The sequence below is a fragment of the Hylaeus anthracinus genome, unplaced genomic scaffold (genome assembly GCF_026225885.1).
Source record: "Hylaeus anthracinus isolate JK02 unplaced genomic scaffold, UHH_iyHylAnth1.0_haploid 11989, whole genome shotgun sequence".
In the NCBI taxonomy this organism is placed as follows: Eukaryota; Metazoa; Arthropoda; class Insecta; order Hymenoptera; family Colletidae; genus Hylaeus; species Hylaeus anthracinus.
Window position 1 is genome coordinate 3,721,025 of NW_026534337.1, and position 19,257 is coordinate 3,740,281.

At 34.2% G+C, this 19,257-nt stretch overlaps 1 protein-coding gene and 1 long non-coding RNA gene across 3 annotated transcripts in view; one reads left to right on the forward strand and one right to left on the reverse strand.

The window, feature by feature from the left end:
• The window catches only part of LOC128888033 (protein cortex-like), a 353,171-nt gene that overhangs the window by 247,878 nt on the left and 86,036 nt on the right, over positions 1–19,257 (reverse strand). The gene's annotated exons all lie outside the window — the stretch shown is intronic.
• The window catches only part of LOC128888132 (uncharacterized), a 158,528-nt gene that overhangs the window by 111,687 nt on the left and 27,584 nt on the right, over positions 1–19,257 (forward strand). The window contains exon 3 of the long non-coding RNA XR_008460186.1: positions 4,365–4,441. This is a non-coding gene — a long non-coding RNA (uncharacterized LOC128888132). The remainder of the gene's footprint in view (positions 1–4,364; positions 4,442–19,257) is intronic.

Sequence of the window (19,257 nt, forward strand, 5' to 3'; positions counted from 1 at the left end):
GACATCCTGCATTATTTTGTATGCAATTAAATAGAGGGTTTCACAGCTTGATGTTTAATCCAACGGGTTTTATGTACCAACTCAAGTAATTTTTAAAGCATTAGATTGACAATATATTAACATTTGTGATGACGTTAATTTATCTGTCATTTAATTTCTATTCACCGGTTGTAGATCTTCCTTGTCAATTATTGACAATCATCCCTATATCAGCTATAAAAATAAAACTCAGCATACAATTTCATTGTATTCACTAGCTTTATAGTTCATTAATGGACCGAATTAAACCATTTTAATTCAAGAGATTATTGGCTGGAGTCATTCTCATGTCAACTATCCAAGCAAGACACAACTTTCTCAATAGACTTCACCCTACTGTCTCCCTATTTATTATCTTCTTCGTTCATTCCGTTCACATTCAGTCAGATGAAAGACCATGTGACAAAACATTCTCTTCTTTTACCTCGCGTATTGATAATTGGATGGTCCACTTTTCGAGCTTTCGAAAAGCACTATTGTGAAACCTATTTCTAGTTCCGAATCCGTGCTAAGTGAACTTCATGACACTGTATCTCCATTTATTCTTAATATACAGGGTGTCTCATTATAATCTTTCCACGCGATTATCTCGCAAAATATTCATCATTCGAAAAAAATGTTTAAACGAAACATGCTTTATCTGAAGGGGGACATTCAATGGTGTACACTGTTTTTTTTCTAGGTGGAGGCGCCTCCGAGATTTGAAGGTCACCTTTGTTTTTTTAAATGGAAACGTAGTTTTTTTCACGCTAGCCACATTGCTTATTTCAAGACGAATTCATTGACCTATATTAATTGAAATGTCATTCAAGGTCGTTTCCATGGGTTAAAGTTTTCTTCTTCTGGTGGCCAGTGGAATGCCTTCTAAAAGGATTTGCAATTCATTACGAAGAAAATTATTGTATCGTTTTGCAGTTAGTGTACCGTTACAAAAATATGGACCCACTAAATAGCCAGCAATAATGCAACACCAAACATTTAGAGACCATTGACGCTGATGTTCAATTGCTCGATACCAGTGAGGGTTTTCATCACACAAATAGTGGAAATTGTTACGATTCACTTCGCTTGTGTTTTTGAAAGTTGCTTCATCCGAAAATAGCACATAGGAGAAAAATAAAGGATCACGCATTATCCTACGCTGAGACCATTGACAAAATCTCAATCTGGCACCATAATCGGCATCACGTAATGCTTGATGTAATGAAATGTGATACGGGTGAAAATGATGTCGTCGAAGGATTCTTGACACCATAGATTGTGATACGCTGGACGTGCAGTGAAGAAGAAAACTTTAACCCATGGAAACGACCTTGAATGACATTTCAAGGTCAACATAATATAGGTCAATGAATTCGTCTTGAAATAAGCTATGTGTCTAGCGTGAAAAAAACTACGTTTCCATTCAAAAAAACAAAGGTGACCTTCAAATCTCGGAGGCGCCTCCACCTAGAAAAAACAGTGTACACCATTGAATGTCCCCCTTCAGATAAAGCATGTTTCGTTTAAACATTTTTTTCGAATGATGAATATTTTGCGAGATAATCGCGTGTTAAGATTATGAGACACCCTGTATATTCCTTTCAACCATCCCTATATTTGTATGGTACCGATTTTCGTTTATCACGTAAGGCACTTCCATATCGTTAAACTCATCGTTCGAAACACTTCCGGAATCCAAAATGTTCTTACCAGAGTCATCACCGTATCAACCATGAAAACAAAACTTAGCCAGCTAGGTGACATTCATCTCATTGTATCCTCATTCATTATCCTCTTCCACCAACCCGTTTTCATTCAACTGGTTGATCGACCATCCAGCAAAACACTCTCCCCCCTCCCCTGGCTCGCGTATCGATAATCGCGTAATCCCGATTGTCGAGTACTACGCTGGGGCACCGTATTATTAAACCCGTCTCTAGTTTCAAATCGGCGTCTGGTCGTTAACGGACAGACCCTTTCGGAATCCGAGAGGTTATTGGCTGGAAGATGATCTAGCGGTTAACCATCCGATCCGGATGGCGAAGAGGAGCAAAAAGCACGAGCGATCGAGTGGTTTGTGGCAGGGGCAGAAGGGATCGAGGCTGGAATAGCGCCGAGTCGTATCGATCAATTACGGTGCCGGGCCTTATAAGGCAATTATTAAATCACGCGAACACGTCGTCTTACACACGCGCGTGTATCGGTAACAAGCGATCGCCGTGTCACTCAGGCTGAGATTCGCCTCGTGATCGCGATATCCCGCTCACCGCGACGTCCGGGATGTGTCTGGTAAGAATATCGGTCCAGGGGATCTGCAGATCGAATTCTTGAGCCGTGAATAAAAGAGACCCCATCAGGGATGGCGCCAGTTTACAGGCGAGTTCGCTTCGTGTAGCCACTCAGAGGATAGAGGAGCACGTGGTCGCTGGTAATGGATGCCCGGCACGCTGTAGATTAGGCAGATTAACCATTATGCGCGTAGCCCGGTACGCGGCTATCGGCGAAATACGATGGATTATATGGTAATTACCGACATTTTTCTACGGGGATTGCTTCATCTTCAAGGCGATACTATTGTCTTACGCCGGCTGGGAACGGAATTTACGAGCTGGAAAAGTGGAGTGAACAATGCCGGGGACATTGTTCCGCCCGAGTCCTACGCGGTATCTGATAGTCCAATTATTTATATGTAAAATTCACTTAGGCGCTAAGTAACCGAGGCTCGAGTGTCGCATCGTACTTGGTCACTACTTTACGAGGGTCAAGTTTTTCTGAGAACGTTTCATCGGGACTCGGGCGACAAGCATGAGAAACGCGTTGAAACTTAACCCTCGTCGAAGTTTTCGGTCAACCACTTTCATGCACGTTGGCGAATGAGATGAACAATTTTTTATTTAATGTCGCATCAACAACTAGGTCATTAGTAGACTCCAGATCTTTATGCATTTATAGAAAATTTGAATGTGCAAGAAACTACAAAATGCAAACGATATGCAAGAATATAAAAAGGATTGAAAATAAAGTTCATGTTATAATATTTGTTGAATAAAATAAATTTCTATTTAGGTGGAATTTTTGTTAGCACGTTCGCGAAGATTTTATTTTGCATAAAGATCCGCAGTCTAGTTATTAGTGATAAGATGTTGCTGTTTGGGTTGGCAAATTTTGTCGTATAATTTTTGTTTGTCTGGTATTTTATGGTATTTTTTGTGTGTTGTGCATTCATATAGCAAGTGATCAATTCGTATGAATTTTTTTTTTCTTGCGTACTTAGCGTCGCATCAATTACTGGCGCATTAGTGACGAGATGTTGCTGTTTCTGTCGTCGTATTTGATCGTATAATGTTGATTCTATCACGTATTTTATGGGGTTTTTTAATGTGTCTTTGAGAAATTAGAGTTGATTGTGGTAGGATTCTGTTGCAGCATTCATAGTAGAGCGCTTCTATCTTTTTCAGTAGATGGTTTTCTATGACTGTTGCATGTCTTGTTCTCAGTCGAGACGTTAACATTCTCTCCTTTATGCTCAATCTACTATTTAGAATTTCTTGGTAGATCTTTTTTGGTAGTTCTTTATTTCGTTGTATAGTTTAGTTTTAACCCCTTAAGCTACGATTTGTGCTTCAACAGCCTGGGACTAAAATGTAATGTTTACATTTGGGTCGAGCAATACATCACGGGACATACTCGTGATAATTCATTTTGGCTTGAATATCCGACCACGAGTCTCACACGTGGTTGTAGCTTAAGGGGTTAAAATACTTTTAATTTGGACGAGTAGGGCCGCTTTTATACAAAACCTTGAATAGGGGTGCGAACACAAAATTTGATTTTTCAGCTAGGATTCTAGAAAATGGAATACTATAAAAGTGGTTTGGAGTAGTTTGATAATTGAGAGATATCCTTTTACCTATAACAATATGCGAGACTCGTGGTACAAAATTCGAGTCAAATATGAATAGACACGAGTCAGACACGTCTCATGGAAGTACACAAACGACTTTGTATTTAGTAACTGTGAGACTCCAAAGTAAAGGAGTATCCCAAACAAGGCCGATTAAAAATTTGCCAATGCTCACATGTTCATGTTCAGTCTAATGAAATAAATCTAATGATTTGAATGAAAAGATGCCTTTTCCATATATTACTTGCCCAGCAGTAACTCGTAAAAATAATTTGCACATTGAAAATAAATTAGACTTGCCTAGTCTGTACTATTTTCTAATTAAATAGTAATTACTTTTCATTTTTATAAAAATGACAAAGAAATGTATGTCATTAAAGTCATTAATTAATGTAATCATTAAAACGTAGACTGATACTGAACTTTTCTCAATTTGCAGGCCAGGGGAGTCTAGCATAGTCTGACAATGGATGGCAATTTCTACTGTTGGACAGACAACACTGGCTGCATACACTGGTAAGTAGATGCTACTAGTCATTTCGTTTCTATAATCATAATTCACAGCTAGGTATTAGTGATAGTAACATACATTAATAGATCCAAAGATCCACAGCCAATCTGCTGTAACTAATGAATCGTTACGTCATTGCTTCCTTAAATTGTGCATTTCTTTTCAAATATAAGATACTGTCGTCGTTTTAAACTTCTAGACTTTTCATTAGGATTGGATTATATGTATCCCTTGTTGGGAATATGTAAGATGAAAACATATGATTTTTGAATAAATGAAGAGTTATTACTAATATAAATAGGCTAGTTTGATTTCATTTTCCATCTTAAAAATAATTGGAAATGATAAACTTGTAGATATTAAATACATTAAAAAGAACATTATCAGTATGAACAAAATTTTAATACAATCGCGATCTTAAGAACATGTATTGGAAATTCTAATTATTTTTGTTTTTTCTACTATTTAGACAATATTTTATCCACAACTAGGATACAAAGAACTATCATTATCCAACTTAAAATATAAAGTTCTATTGTGTCAGTTTTCTATCAGGACATTTTTGCATATAATTTAATATAAGGCCTTATTATTGCTACAGATTATGAAATAGAATTTAATCGCATTGACAAGGAAGATATAATCACCTAAGATTCTCACTATACAAGTTAATTTTCACGTTACTCGCTCAGGATTCACTTTATTATCTATAGCTTAGTTTCTCGGCCTCAAATTATATTGGATCTACATTCTCAATTTTTGATCTTTATATTTTATTTGATGGATATACTGTAACTAACCTAAAGATCGAAACATTTACATTAAATATACTTACAGCTACACTATGCTTGTTAGCCTACAAATTTCTATAAATATATAATTAAAACAAACTTCACCTGTGTCAAACTTATTTTTAACTTGTTACTCCGTTCTTCAACTCTTTGAATAGTTTCTTGTAACATAGTTTCACGGAACGTTGAAAACGGCAATTTAGAGAATGGTATACGCTTGCGGTAGCTGTAAGGCCAATAGGAGAGTAAAAGCTGTACGTTTTCTAAATTGATGCGGCTGGTTAAGAAATAAACTTCGCGGCATGCTCGCAGAAGCACGTGGTTGGGTGTAATGAATGCGTGATTCGCCGCGGATTAGGTAGATTAGCCATTATGCGCATAATCTACGCGGCTGCTGGAGAAATACGACGGATAATATGGTAATTACGCGATTTTTTTTATCCATGGATTACTTAATCTTCAACGTGGATTCCATTGTTGTATTCCTGCTGCGATACCTGCCGTTGCATACAAACGAGGGTGGCAATACTGAGATATCGTTCATTGAAAATCTATGGAAATCAGATTCCTCCTATTTCACCATCGTTGCTTCTGTATTGGAAGAGGAAGTGCCGTGCATTTCGCTCTCGACTTATCGACGACTAGATTTCACGAATTTCGCTCGACTATAATTAATCATTCCCATTCTAACGTCGGCTATAATAAAACTAGTTATATTTCAATATATCAATCTTTCAGCGTAACAAAACTTCCTGTGGTCCCCTACGAGTCTTACAAAATTGTACTTGTAAATGCACATATATTTGCAACTTGGAGAACTTCGAACTGCGTAATTCAGTCTTAGGTATAATACAGAGTAAAAATAAAGAGGAATAGTAGAGGATGTAAGTAGATGAATAAAAATCGATCTTGATGGGACTGAACGTGAATAGAGAATTCTATGGAACATCATTTCTAAACACATACAAGTATTTTTCAAATGATTGCAATCTCATTACGAAGACTTCATAATGTATAGAATATTTTCTTTGCTGCTCCTGCCTGAGATTCTAATTCATATGCAAAATATTTGTTTATGTGTAGACATTGCAGGACTTGAATAATTTCAAGTATGCAAACCTGATAATAATAGAACATAGTAGAACAATATGGAATGTACGACATAAAACATTTAAATTTAAGGATGGAACAAATATTTCCAACTACAACAACTTCTTTTAATGTAAAGTTTATGCAGACTGGTTACTTATAAGGAACTATGAATGACATTTTTCAAAAGGAAGTGAGCATAACTGCGTATGAATTATATAAAGTAGATTTTATTCAAGAAAAATTGAAATAAAATCAAAATTGATATATTGAAACAAAAGTATACCTTCGAGACAGATTAATAATTTAACTTTTCTCTGGCTAATAAGGTTACATGTATATTTTTTATTTCATTGCCTTCAAATTTTATAAAATACTTACAATAAAACAGGAAGACATATATATGTATATTCCGATTAATTATATTTATACAGTATATTTATATATTTTTACAATAATATGTCAACGTCAACTGCGTTGACTTAGTTATTAAAAAATCCTATATAAATAGGGGTATGTCTGGGTTTTATATAAATAGAATTTTTCTAAAGAGACTTTAAGATTTGCTTTTTAAATGACAAAGTCATTATAGTTATAGTTGACGTCTTATTATAAATACATATGTGAATATATTATACAAATATAATAAATTCGATATATTCCATGCCATTTGTGTTTTAGTAACAAACAAAATCCTACAACTTCTTTTGGTAAACCCTTTAAATCCTTTATAATTTATCAATTTCAATGATGATTTAAATAGAACAGTATAAGAAGACATGTCCTTTTATTTTTCCTCGCAGATGATAGAAAAAAAAAATGAAGAAAACGTTCTTTAAAATTCTCCAAACTGTTGCATAATTTCGATTAGAAAGCAACTGTCCCACGACTTTTGAGCGGCAGTGTACATCCGTCGTCGCAAATAAGACTCGAGGCGGCTTCTCTCTGGAGATATACCTTACCAGGAACAGATATACACACGCTGCGTGCATAATGCACAAGTATACCGTTCCACGCACCCACACAGTCGAAGGACACGGATGCAGCAACGCTGAGATTTCGCGCCATTAGCCCCGGAGAACGGTGGCGTGTCTGTTTCATGTCTATGGAGCAGCTTCCATTTAAAATTACAATTTCAGTTGTAGCCCCGTCCTCGCTGCTCTGGCACGATCGTTATGATCGCTGCGTATCGAGCCGAAGCTCGTGCACACGGCATTGCTCGTTCAGTTCCCCGCGGATATTGTCCAATTAACACATTCTGAACCGGACACACGAATCTATTCTACATATTCAGGCTAAAGCGCCAAACACGGTCACGCGCTTCGTACACGCTTTGTAAACGCTTTGTTCGTATTTATTGCTACAATACCTTCAACCTTATCTTCGCGATTTATACTTGTAAGAGGCTATCATCGTACGCGCGAAAGAAATCAAGATTTTTTAAAGAATTTTTATTGTATGTACATAACAAGTAATTGTGGCTTGTCAATGTTTTAACAAATAATACTAGATTTATTAAATCAATAAAAGAGATTTTTGTTTTCTATTTTTAATCATTTTTTTCATTGTTATAACATTGTTACAGGGTAGTAGTCGGTATTTTCTAGTATTCTGAAATGTCTTTCAGCAGTGTCCAAGGATGCTCATGTAAAAATGAATGAGACAATTCAGTCTTTGCTGGGGCTAATTTTGATAATAACGACGTTTCGACTTGTTGCATTAAGCAATTTTTAAGGTCTGTAAATATGAAATTGTATTAATTATAACTGATGCAAGTTTTATTTACAAATATAGATAAGCAATGAAGCCATAATTGAAATTAGAAATTTGTAATTGATTTATGTACACCTTTGTTAATAAGTATGTAGACATTTTCTCAATTGAAATATACATATGAGAAAAAGTTACGAATCTGTTTAAGGAATATCACTAATGTTTATGTATTTAGTTTGTCTTGCATTAGAGAATTAGCTTATTTAATGTCCCACCAGTAATAATAAAAAATAATTCAATTTTTGTGTAGTTATTATTTCTTCATTATATCTGAAATAATATTATTTTATTTATTTTTAAATACTTTAATTATTCCTTAGATAGTGTTTAATACTCCATACTTTAATGTCGTACGATTTCATATTATTAAATGGTAGTAAATACACAACTAAAATAGAATTGAACAACAGAAAAATTGGTACTAATATTATCAAGTGTTTATGGTTTATGGATGCAATGCCTGGCATGCATTGTGTTTTTATGCATCTAAACTCATCATTTTAAACGTAAAACTGAATTACTGAATGTATTATAATGAATTTGACGCTGTATTATAATATAATTGACGCTGTTCAATAAACATTAAAATTTAACGAATATTTAAGATAAAATATATTAGGTGCCTAGAATGTCTTACTGGAGAATCATCGTATGGAGTCTGTCCGTGTAGTTAGTCTAGTGATAATTCTACTGATGTGAACAACTTGATATTCCAGTTTTAAAACTTGAAATTCCTGTTGTACGTATTACTTTTTATAAAAATAATAATCTAACATTCCACTAGAAAAAATGCGGACTTGACTTGAAAAAGAATTGAAGATTAAGTAAATCTATATTAAAGGTATTTCAAGCAAGTGTACAATTATCCGAAGCGTAGCAGTAAATTCGATGTTATCGTCCTGTTTCTTGCGATTGGTCTTATTTTCAGTATATTTATGGTGACTATTTATTACCCTATTTTATCCCATACGACGTTTTTAATTCATTACCTAAAATAATTCCAAAATAATTCTAAATCCTTGATTAATTACTCCACGCCACATTTTTATCTATTTGGAATAACTGCAAATATTTTTGTACATTAATTTAGTGCAAATTTTCATTCATGAATTTCATTCATGATTTTCTCAATGTACCAAAGATGATTCAACTTAAACATTCGAAAACGTTATATGAACTATATGAAATGTTTGTTTCTACCGCAAAATCCATAATTTATTTAAAATTTGATTTCATTTATCCCAGTTCCATTTGCGGAAACTCGCGCCGTGTTCGTATTCATTAATGGCGAACGTTTGAGATTCCACTCGCAGATTCTCATACACGGTGATCCAAAGAATAGAGTAGCGATTATGTTCTCAATGTCCTCGGCAGTCTTGGGACAAATTCATCGGCTTCCACCGAGGGCGGCCGATCGGTGATCTTTAATTCATCGGCCCCCGCAATCGTCTCACGATCGGCATGCCCGTGATCCTCGCCAACGATCCGGGATGATCCAGGACAAGGATCTACATATGCTGGGAACTACCAATGATCGGCACCGTGTGTTACTCTTATCGTTAAATCTCCTGTAAGACACCAATTGGCATTCTTCGCTGATGAAAAGGCATAGTTAATTTTAATGGTCATAGAATACTGCACGGAAGCAGACTTTCAGAAACTCGAACAAAATATCTGGCCATTGCATAAGTATGATGCAATGATACAGGACAAAATCTATGCTTCTAGACATTGAGAATTTTTATTACATGTGATAATTTAACAGAATTTAACATAATTAACAGAAGAGATTAAATAATTACAGTTAAATTAAAACATACAGTTAGTATTATAATTTTAAAAAGAACATTCAATGACTTTCTAATACATGGAAAAACAATTAAGCAGATACAAAACAAGCCATTTATTAATGTTTTGATGTAATTCTATTCATCTGGAGAATGAATACAGTTATGTGATTTATAAATGTAAAATTAATTTTCGTAGCAGTTTCATAATTTACAAGCCAAGATCTATGAAGAAAACCTGATATTGTTCAAGGAAATTTGTGAATTGAAAAAAAAACTATTTGTAAAATTCAGTTAATGTTTCAACTACAAAATAATATTAAAATATCAATTGTTTTATTTTATTATTTTTAAGGAAAACGAATTAGAGAAAGTGTTACCATTAGTAATACTTATTTTGTATACACAAAGAATTAAAAAAAAATCACTTGCTAGCTTCTATTGTTTAAAATGTTATCAATGATGTTTACTTAAAATTTGTGACACATTGATTGTGGGCTTTCATAATTCTTTCTTTTAATTTAGACATAATATGGAAAGTCCTATTTAGACTCAACGTGTATTTAACCTCAATCCTTACATACTCTTTAGTTTCTTTTTCTTGCCTTTTTAATTTTCTAAAATTTGGTAAAATGATGACATGTTCATAATTATACCAAAGAGAATTCAAACATCAGATCAAAACATTTAATTTAAAGAATTGAGCACATACTTGTACCAATTTATATTAATGCTTTAAATTGAATCATATATCTCATAAGCAATCATGTTTGAAAAAAAGTCCCGTTGACAAGATGTCTAGGTAAATTATTTCTTTTTGATAAAAAAGTAATGATCCTAGTCGTTAATTTCTCAAAAACTATGAGATTCTAATGAGATTAGAAATGGATCGTTTGAATTAGATAAGTCAGATTCAAACCAGTCCTAACCAAGTTCACCTATTAAAATTCATTTTCTCTATTTACCATAGACGACACTGATAATTGAATCACATTCTTGCGCTATTTCGACCCGGCAGAAAATACGCCTACTCACGGATATGCAGAGGTATGCAAGAAGACGAACACGGTTAATTGCACGCCTTTTTCAGCTGGTCTCGAACCATGCTAAGCAATTCCTAATTAATGGTACACCGCTGCTCGAACTATCGGTATACGTATATGGAGAGTAAGAATACTCAGATGGAAAAATAGAGATAATATCTGCCAACAAAGTACCATTACCGATCAGATTCCTCGAAAACTGGTTTCATTATTTTCAATCTAACACTCGTTTCCATTCAAATTGTACCCTCAATTTTGTTACTCAAAAATAAATCGTAGGTACACCTCCTTGAAAAATACATGATTATAATTACACGAGATAAACGAAGAAAGGAACATGTTCAAAAATAGCCGCTTTTGTTATTCGTTGGACTAGAAAAATTATTACGTGAAATGCATATGTGTAGTATGGAGAGTCAGGAAACGATAATTATTTAATGTAGCCATGTTTGGTTACAAATAAATCGTATTCTATTACTTATTAGTGAAAATGATTGATGTTACTTTTGAATACTTTTTAATGTTCAACTGAAGTGAATTTGCTATAATTAAAAATAGAAGTGGATCTTTTTTTTGATACAAACTTACTCGAAATGCTTTACTATTATGATAAATCAGGTTACAATGCGCATATCTATAAAAGAAAGAAGAGGAACAAGGGCACATTGATATAAAGAAAAAATACGGGCACAAATAAAATTAGTCAGTGAGACTAAGTAACTAATACAGACACTGAGAATACAAACACATTCAATATATGAAAATGTACTACTAAATAGTAATACTAAATAACAAATAATGAAATGACGTTTCAGCTATACTACTGTAACATACGAAAAGAAGATCACTTCGCTTAAGATCGTCATTTCGATGAAAAAAATCAACTTTCTTCAAAAATATAAATATGTTCGTCCCTCAAAAATGATGTATACTCGTATATCGCAAGCGCAAATTTATCGAGTATACAGTTTCGCTGCGATACATATTTGTGAAACCATGAATATTTTACGCCTCCAGTCTGGCGTAACCCCATATTCCGAAGCCTCTGAAAGTGGCGTCGACGGCGGCATCCTGATTAAGCAGTTTGCAAATTAAAAGGTGTGAGAAAGTCCAGGCGGCGTGGAATCGATCTAAAAACTCGTTTCAGTTCGCCTGGCGCCAATTACCCGCCATTTTGCATAATCCTCGGCGAGCCGCGGAACGCGACAAATAATTTTCTTGCGGCACCGAGCGAAAAGATTTCCACCAGTCGGCGGTGCCTGAGACACGTTAATTAGCCCGATATCATTTCCCCACCCGAGACACATTGGTATTCGTGTCGCGCGACTTCGTTCGTAATATATAATTTTTTTCGTAATATATAATATATAATATGGCATTTCAATGAATAGCAAAGCCACTCGCTCATCCAGCAATAGCGACATCATCAATATTAACGTCGTGGAGAGGATACTCCAGAGATCTGATGATTCACTACTCCCTTTTGGTTTTTAAGTAGACATTACAGGAATAAAAATCATCTACATTTTTTTTAGAATATATGACATATGAATCTGACTGTCGAGTATCCATATAAATTGTAATTATTGTGTTTACATTATGATTTTCAGTAATACATTGATAAAAACATTTAGTGATGCCTTGAGAAAATCCACTTGATTAATAATTAAAGTAAAAGCGTTACGAAATGCTCATCTATACCGCAGTATAATATGTTTTTATCAAGCTTCTTTTTAAGATATCTATTATTGGATTTTCATAAATATTGGAATAATGCAATGCAATGGTGGTACACTTGTGATAAAATCACTACTGCTGTCTATCCTTTTTTATTCTACAGAATTTGAACTGAATACAGCTAAACATATAAAAGGGATTTAAAAGTATTCTCTTTATAGAACGTTTTCAAATTTTAAATTATCCAATTCATGCTCTCCAGTAACGATGTAATAAATAAATAATTATTTATTTATTCCTGAAAAAGTGCATTTTATGTTAGATTGGGGCGAAGATAAACATTACAAAATATGTTTTGAAATATCAATGTTGTAAATATGTAGTGTATAGATGAAGAGGTTTTCATAATTTTTTCATAACCATGAATAGAATTTGAAGTGACGTGATTCACGTAGTGGTCGCGAATGTGTTAAAGCTACCACGATAATATACAGTAAGCTAATCTTGTCTAATCGTCATTAGGCAACGCCTGGGTCTCATAATACCTTCTGTCTATTTTTTCCTACGCTTTGGTCGTTTTGATGCAATTAGCTTATAACAAAACGTTCACGGTAGTTTCGAGCGCCAACTACAAAGTTTTTCGTCCACGACGTTTAGGTGGGAAAACGGCCTAAGTCGATGGAGCCGAGAGCGATAGGTGAGCGCGCGCGCGCGCGATCCACTCTTTTTTGCCTCGCATTCCGAGCAGCCGATCATAGTGTTTTAACTCCCTCTGCTCTGGACGTAATATCGCTCCCTCGATCTTCCGGCAACATCACGATCAGATTTCTACGTCATTAAACGATACAATTAGAAAGGACAGCTCGGGCTCGATGGATCCGAAAGATACTCGTTACAAGACGTCAATGCACAGCTTCGCGTGTAACGCATATGGAAATTTAATTAACTAATCAAGTCATTAACCTTTTGCTCCGGTAAGCTTCGACATGGTTCCGCCAGGAAGACCAGAAGTGAAAACGTTATCTCTTACCCTTCCAACCAGTGGTTCTTAAACTTTTTAAGCACAGAGCACGTTTAGAACAGTAATAGCTAGACCACGGATGTTTATGCAAATTTATATTTTTACAGAAATAGAACAAAAAGTTCAAACTCAGAAGACAGTATGACTTATCTTCTAAAGTTTTATACATTTTTGCATTTGGGCACATTCCAAAAAAATAATGTAAAATTACACTTTCATTAACTGTCAAAAGAATTTATTTTTATTATTATTAATGCCCATTTCGATGAACCTATTACATACTTTTCATATTCTTTGCATATGATATGCATATATGTTATTTGCATATTTTTACACATTTTAACGTGTTGGCCGCCAAACTACTCCTGAAAATTTGTTTGTGCCTAACACTCTTTTTCTATACAACTGGAACTTACTTTGTTGAATTTAAACTAGTTCTTATTTCTCAAATTTCGTTAAATTCATAAATCCTATGAAGATTTATTTTCTGTAGCATCTCATCTTCAGAATTAATTTATTTAATTCCTTAATGAAGAGTTTTGTCACCCATATATGGAAGATGTGGCGATCAACGTGTTAAGTGCACGAACATCCGCAATCCAATAATTATCATTTGCCCGCATCAGAAGCAATTACACTCGCACGAATAGTAAAAATATTAATTCAGGTGGAATCAGGAAATCGACTCGACGGTGAACATTTTACAGGACGAATGATCAAAGTGTGAAGCAAATTCCAATGATACCAGGGAATCGCTGTCCTCCCGAGGCTCGATTACTCAATCCCTCGCAGCTAATTGCAAGTAGTTTTTACCCGTCGGCAACGGGAAGTGGTGAATGCCGGCGCCATTAGGCCGCCATAAAGAAGCTCGGAGGCGCGTGCACGGGCTTCTGAAATTCCGCTTAACTTCTCGGAAAGAATGGTTCGGTACGCGCGTTAACGTTAATTCAGGTTCGCGCGTGACGGTGCGCAGTCGCGCGGAATCACAAGTAGCGCGGTTGCTGGTGAAGCTGTCACTCACCTATCACTATGGACGTGGGATTAATTGTCCTGAACACGAAACAGACGTTATTCGCGACACGGTCATACCGGTCAACTTTGGACTCAAGTAACCTAGGCGCAGCGTTCATGTTTATTTCATTTTTTGAGGCACACCCATTTAACTCTTTACGGCACTGGAATTCAGGTTATAGAATAGACCCATGTTGCACAGAAATTTTATTGCGTTTTAAATCAAACAAAATTGTTTTACTTTTATTAATAAAGGTCTCACATAATGTAACAAAATAAATATAATAACAAAATAATATAAAATAACATAAATATAAATAACATAATAATAACATAAAATAACAAAATAATAATTATTTTATCGAATTTGTTGTTAGAGGGCGGGACTCAAATAGTCCCACCGTGCCACATAGGTTCATGAATGGTACTTATTAAAACATTAATAATAAGTAAAAATATGTTTCTTTGTATTACTCACCAAGTTGCATGGTGGGACGAATAAAATCCCACCATACTTTCATCATTTGCAAACAAATTTAATCTTTAGTTTTTATTATAAAACACTTCACTTGTTTATATAGAACTAATTTTTATATAAATTAACTTACCTCTACAATTTTTCACATAAAACCAGGAAAGAAATATTATCGCAATAAACCTTCCGCTTACAACAATTGTTGAACTGGTATTAGCATGTTGAAAGTTGCCAACATAAATGCATACATTTGTAACATTGGATGAATATATTACCAACTGCTTTACGTAAATAAGACGAAATATAAACCTATACACATGCAGCTATTGCAAAATTTCGAGGTGGGTTTAAAAATGTCCCACCATGCATTACGGTCCATCAAAGAGGTGGGACACTTTTAAATTCCACCGTGCCCCAAAGAGTTAAGGGCACCATCAAATCGAGTGCAAAATAAGTCATGTTTCCGATTTGTTTTCGAGTAACGTGTGCAATGTAAGGTAATAAAGGTTTATGGGTCGTATTGTACAACAAATGAACGACAAAAAAATATTTTTGTATTCAGTTCCTAGACTTGTGTCTTTGATATACAGGGTGTCTCAGCTTTAGTGATCCAGCGCTCTAACTCCAAAACTATCGGCCGAATGCAAAATTTCAAATATGGAAATTGCATGGTAAAGTGGGGCTCATGTTTCAGCGAGAAGGAATTTTTGTTAACTTTGTTATTTAACGAGATATGATGGTCAAGTTTCGTTTTTCAAATTGAACTACATATTTTTTTTTTATACCATGCGATAGTACTTTTCAAGACGAATTCATTAGGCTTTAATGTATTTACCCGATTTTTATTAGTTTTCAAGCTATAACACTTCAAACTTTGCTAATGTACAAGGTGTTTCCTACTTTTCCAAGATTGCAGCAGCATGATCTACAAGTGAAGACAAGAAAATAATTTGATATGCTGTTTGTTTATACAGTGGGTGTAGAATGTATTGGTACACCGATCAATTTCCCAAAAAACCTCTGTGTGAAATTATAGTTTCTTAACTTCCTTTATTATAATCAATGATATTTTACATATTCTCGGAATTCTCTAAGATAGATAGAGTCCAAACAACATTTACTAGTTTATATAATTTGTGAAATTAACAAAAAAATGCGAAAAGTGAGTAAAAGTATAGAAGCAATAAGTATTTGTTCGATTCTTATGACGAACCATTTACACCAGCGTTTGTAACGTAAACACATTAGTTTATTGCTCCGTGCGAATTAGAAAACATCAAATTTCCAGGAAAGTACTTTTAAACAATTGTGCGAATCCTTATTGCTTCAATATTTCTATCGATTAATTGTTTTTTTCTTGTTAATTTCGCAACTTACATAAATAGCTATTTTTTTTTTGTAATCTATCTATTCTAGAGATTTCCTAGAACATGTAGAATATCATTGTTTATAAAAAAAAAGTTAATAAATTAGAATTTTACATAGTTTTTTTGGAAATTGATTGCTGTACGAATACTTTCTACACTCACTGTAAACGGTTTGTTACGGTATTATAAGAAAATATTGAATGTGACTTCTTGTTATAGCGAATGCTAAAACTTCTTAACTTCTACTTATGCGGAATGCTAAAACAGTTAATTCAGTTGCTGAGATGCAGCAACATCCTCGGGAAATGCAAAATGTAATATATTCCATATTACATCGATGTCAAGTTTGTATCAAAAGGTGATCATTTTGAAATGATGATTTAAAAATTATTAACGATCTTCGTAGGTTAAGAAATATCTCATAAGTACAGGCAAAGTACACAATCAAGCTTCCGTATTATTCAGCTTTAAATCTGCTCTTCCGCACTTATTCAGGCTAGATTAAATATTTGCCTATAATATCGTAACGAAGCGTTTATAAATAAACTTCGTATAACATTTTTTTCTTGTTTTCACTTGTAGTCTTCAGTACACAAGTTCAGTACACGAGTCTTCAGTATTACACAACTCTCCACTTAAAAATTCTTCAAAATTGACGTTTCCTTAGGTCCAGAGTAGTTACACGCCTTAACGTACTACACGAAACCATAAATTAATCTGCCACCAGGCGAAAAAATCTGTTTCTTTACGTTCCGATGCTGTGTCTTCGGTGTATAATCAGTTAATTGAAATCAGTCGTTCCTCCCCCTGTACGAAAAACACGAGGAAAAAGAATCGCGTAATCAGGTTCAGCTCTGGCGCCAAGAGCGGCAACTTCTTTCGTTCCAATCAGTTTGTGTCTTATTATTATTTTTCGGTCGGTACCTTCCTTCCAATCGGTTTTCGTAAGGAAGGAATAATGCGAATCGATGTCGAACTCGTGATACTTACGTGCCACAACAAGGAGAAATCAATTTTCGAAAAACTTGCTTCGCGTGTGCTTAAAACATTAAGTTGTTAATATTTAACATAGACATGTGATAGTTCTAGTTTCGATTTTAGATAAGTCTTTTTCCGGATTATATGAGGATCTATACAGAAAAATTCATATATAAATAGTAATAAATTAGGCTACCGCAGACAGAATTGTAACACTTTCGCGACCGCTGACATGAATTTAAATTCATGTCACGTTCGAATTCTATCCCGGGTATCGAAATGATGAAAATCTTTTTATTTTATACACTACGATTATACTTACAACATAGATATTTCAAAACATATTTGGTAATTTTTATCCTCGCCCTAACGATACAAATTTGCGGTGACCAGCTTCGGAATTTCATTATTTTTGTCAGTACTCGGTATTAGAAACGTAGAACATCTGCCGGTGGTGAATATGTTAATATATTCTTCACAGTCTAAGGTTTAAACCTTTCAATGTAGCTATTACAAGATTACAACACGCCAAAAGTAATTACGTCAACTCACTTTATAGCTTCAATCAAATAGCAAATGCTTTCAATTGTGATAAAAAGCTGAACAAATTTTAACGCTGATTGTTTACTAAAACTAAAGGGACAGAAATATAAGACAATAATGCTCTACCCGAGTAAGGGAAAGAAAAATAAGTTTTCTTAAAATGAAATGGTATTGCTAGCGAAAGTAATTTTTCTTTATTATATCGACGTCTGATTAGTAAATGAATCTTATGCTTTTGTTTACTAGTAGTAAAGATTATCCATCTTAGATATTTATTTTTGTTATATAATAGTGAAATTATTAATGTTAATTCGACTAAACATTGGGCTTTGAAATACGTTTTATTTCTAGCTTTAACTTTATATATGTCTTTCTCAGAATTGTATACCTATACAAAAAATCTCGTATGTAGTAATAAATTGGACTATCACATACCAAATTTTATCACAAAATGTTAATGTATTTCTCACAGTTCATCGTTTAAACCTTTCAATACAACCGTTACAACACGCAAGAAGTAATCACGTTAACTCACTTTACAGCTTCAATCAAGCATAAAGTAGCAGCAAATGCCTGCAATCGAACGATCACAGGACCACCAAGGTACCAATATGGACGCGATGCGAAAGAAACGTAAAGTTTGAATCTTAATGATTACGAACGCGTGTTGAGAGAAGCATCTTAGTCGATTCTCGTCAGAATCTTCTCAGAGACATTTTATTTGGTTCTCTTTTCGAGGATTACGTGCCACGATTTTGTATTATGCGCTGGAGCTGCTATATACATACTTAAAGTATACACACCCAAACTTTCTTCTGCAATTGTACGAATTCAAGAAACATTTTTTACTTACTGTTAACCTGGTAAGATCGTCTTGCTACGTGTCGTAAGTGAAAGATGGAACCTCTTAAGTTAATTTCACTCGTTGAAATAGGCTTTATCGATATACACGGTGTTTTCTTTAAAACCGAATTGTTCGATACCTCGAGGAGATGAAATAACCAATAAAATATTTTTATAAAAGTCATTTGGTTGTAAATTATATAGTGTGAATAATTTTGTTTTAAGTAAAGTAGTGGAGGAAATTTATCAAAGAAATTCATATTTCAAATAAAATCTTCTATATTATATTTTTATCCATTATATAAATCCATCATGTTGAATAGATTTTAGTTGTTTTGTTATTTTTGCAATATCTTACTTGGCAAGTCTTTCACGCACATGAAGGTAAATGTTCATTTAATAGAATAACATTTTATATAAGGA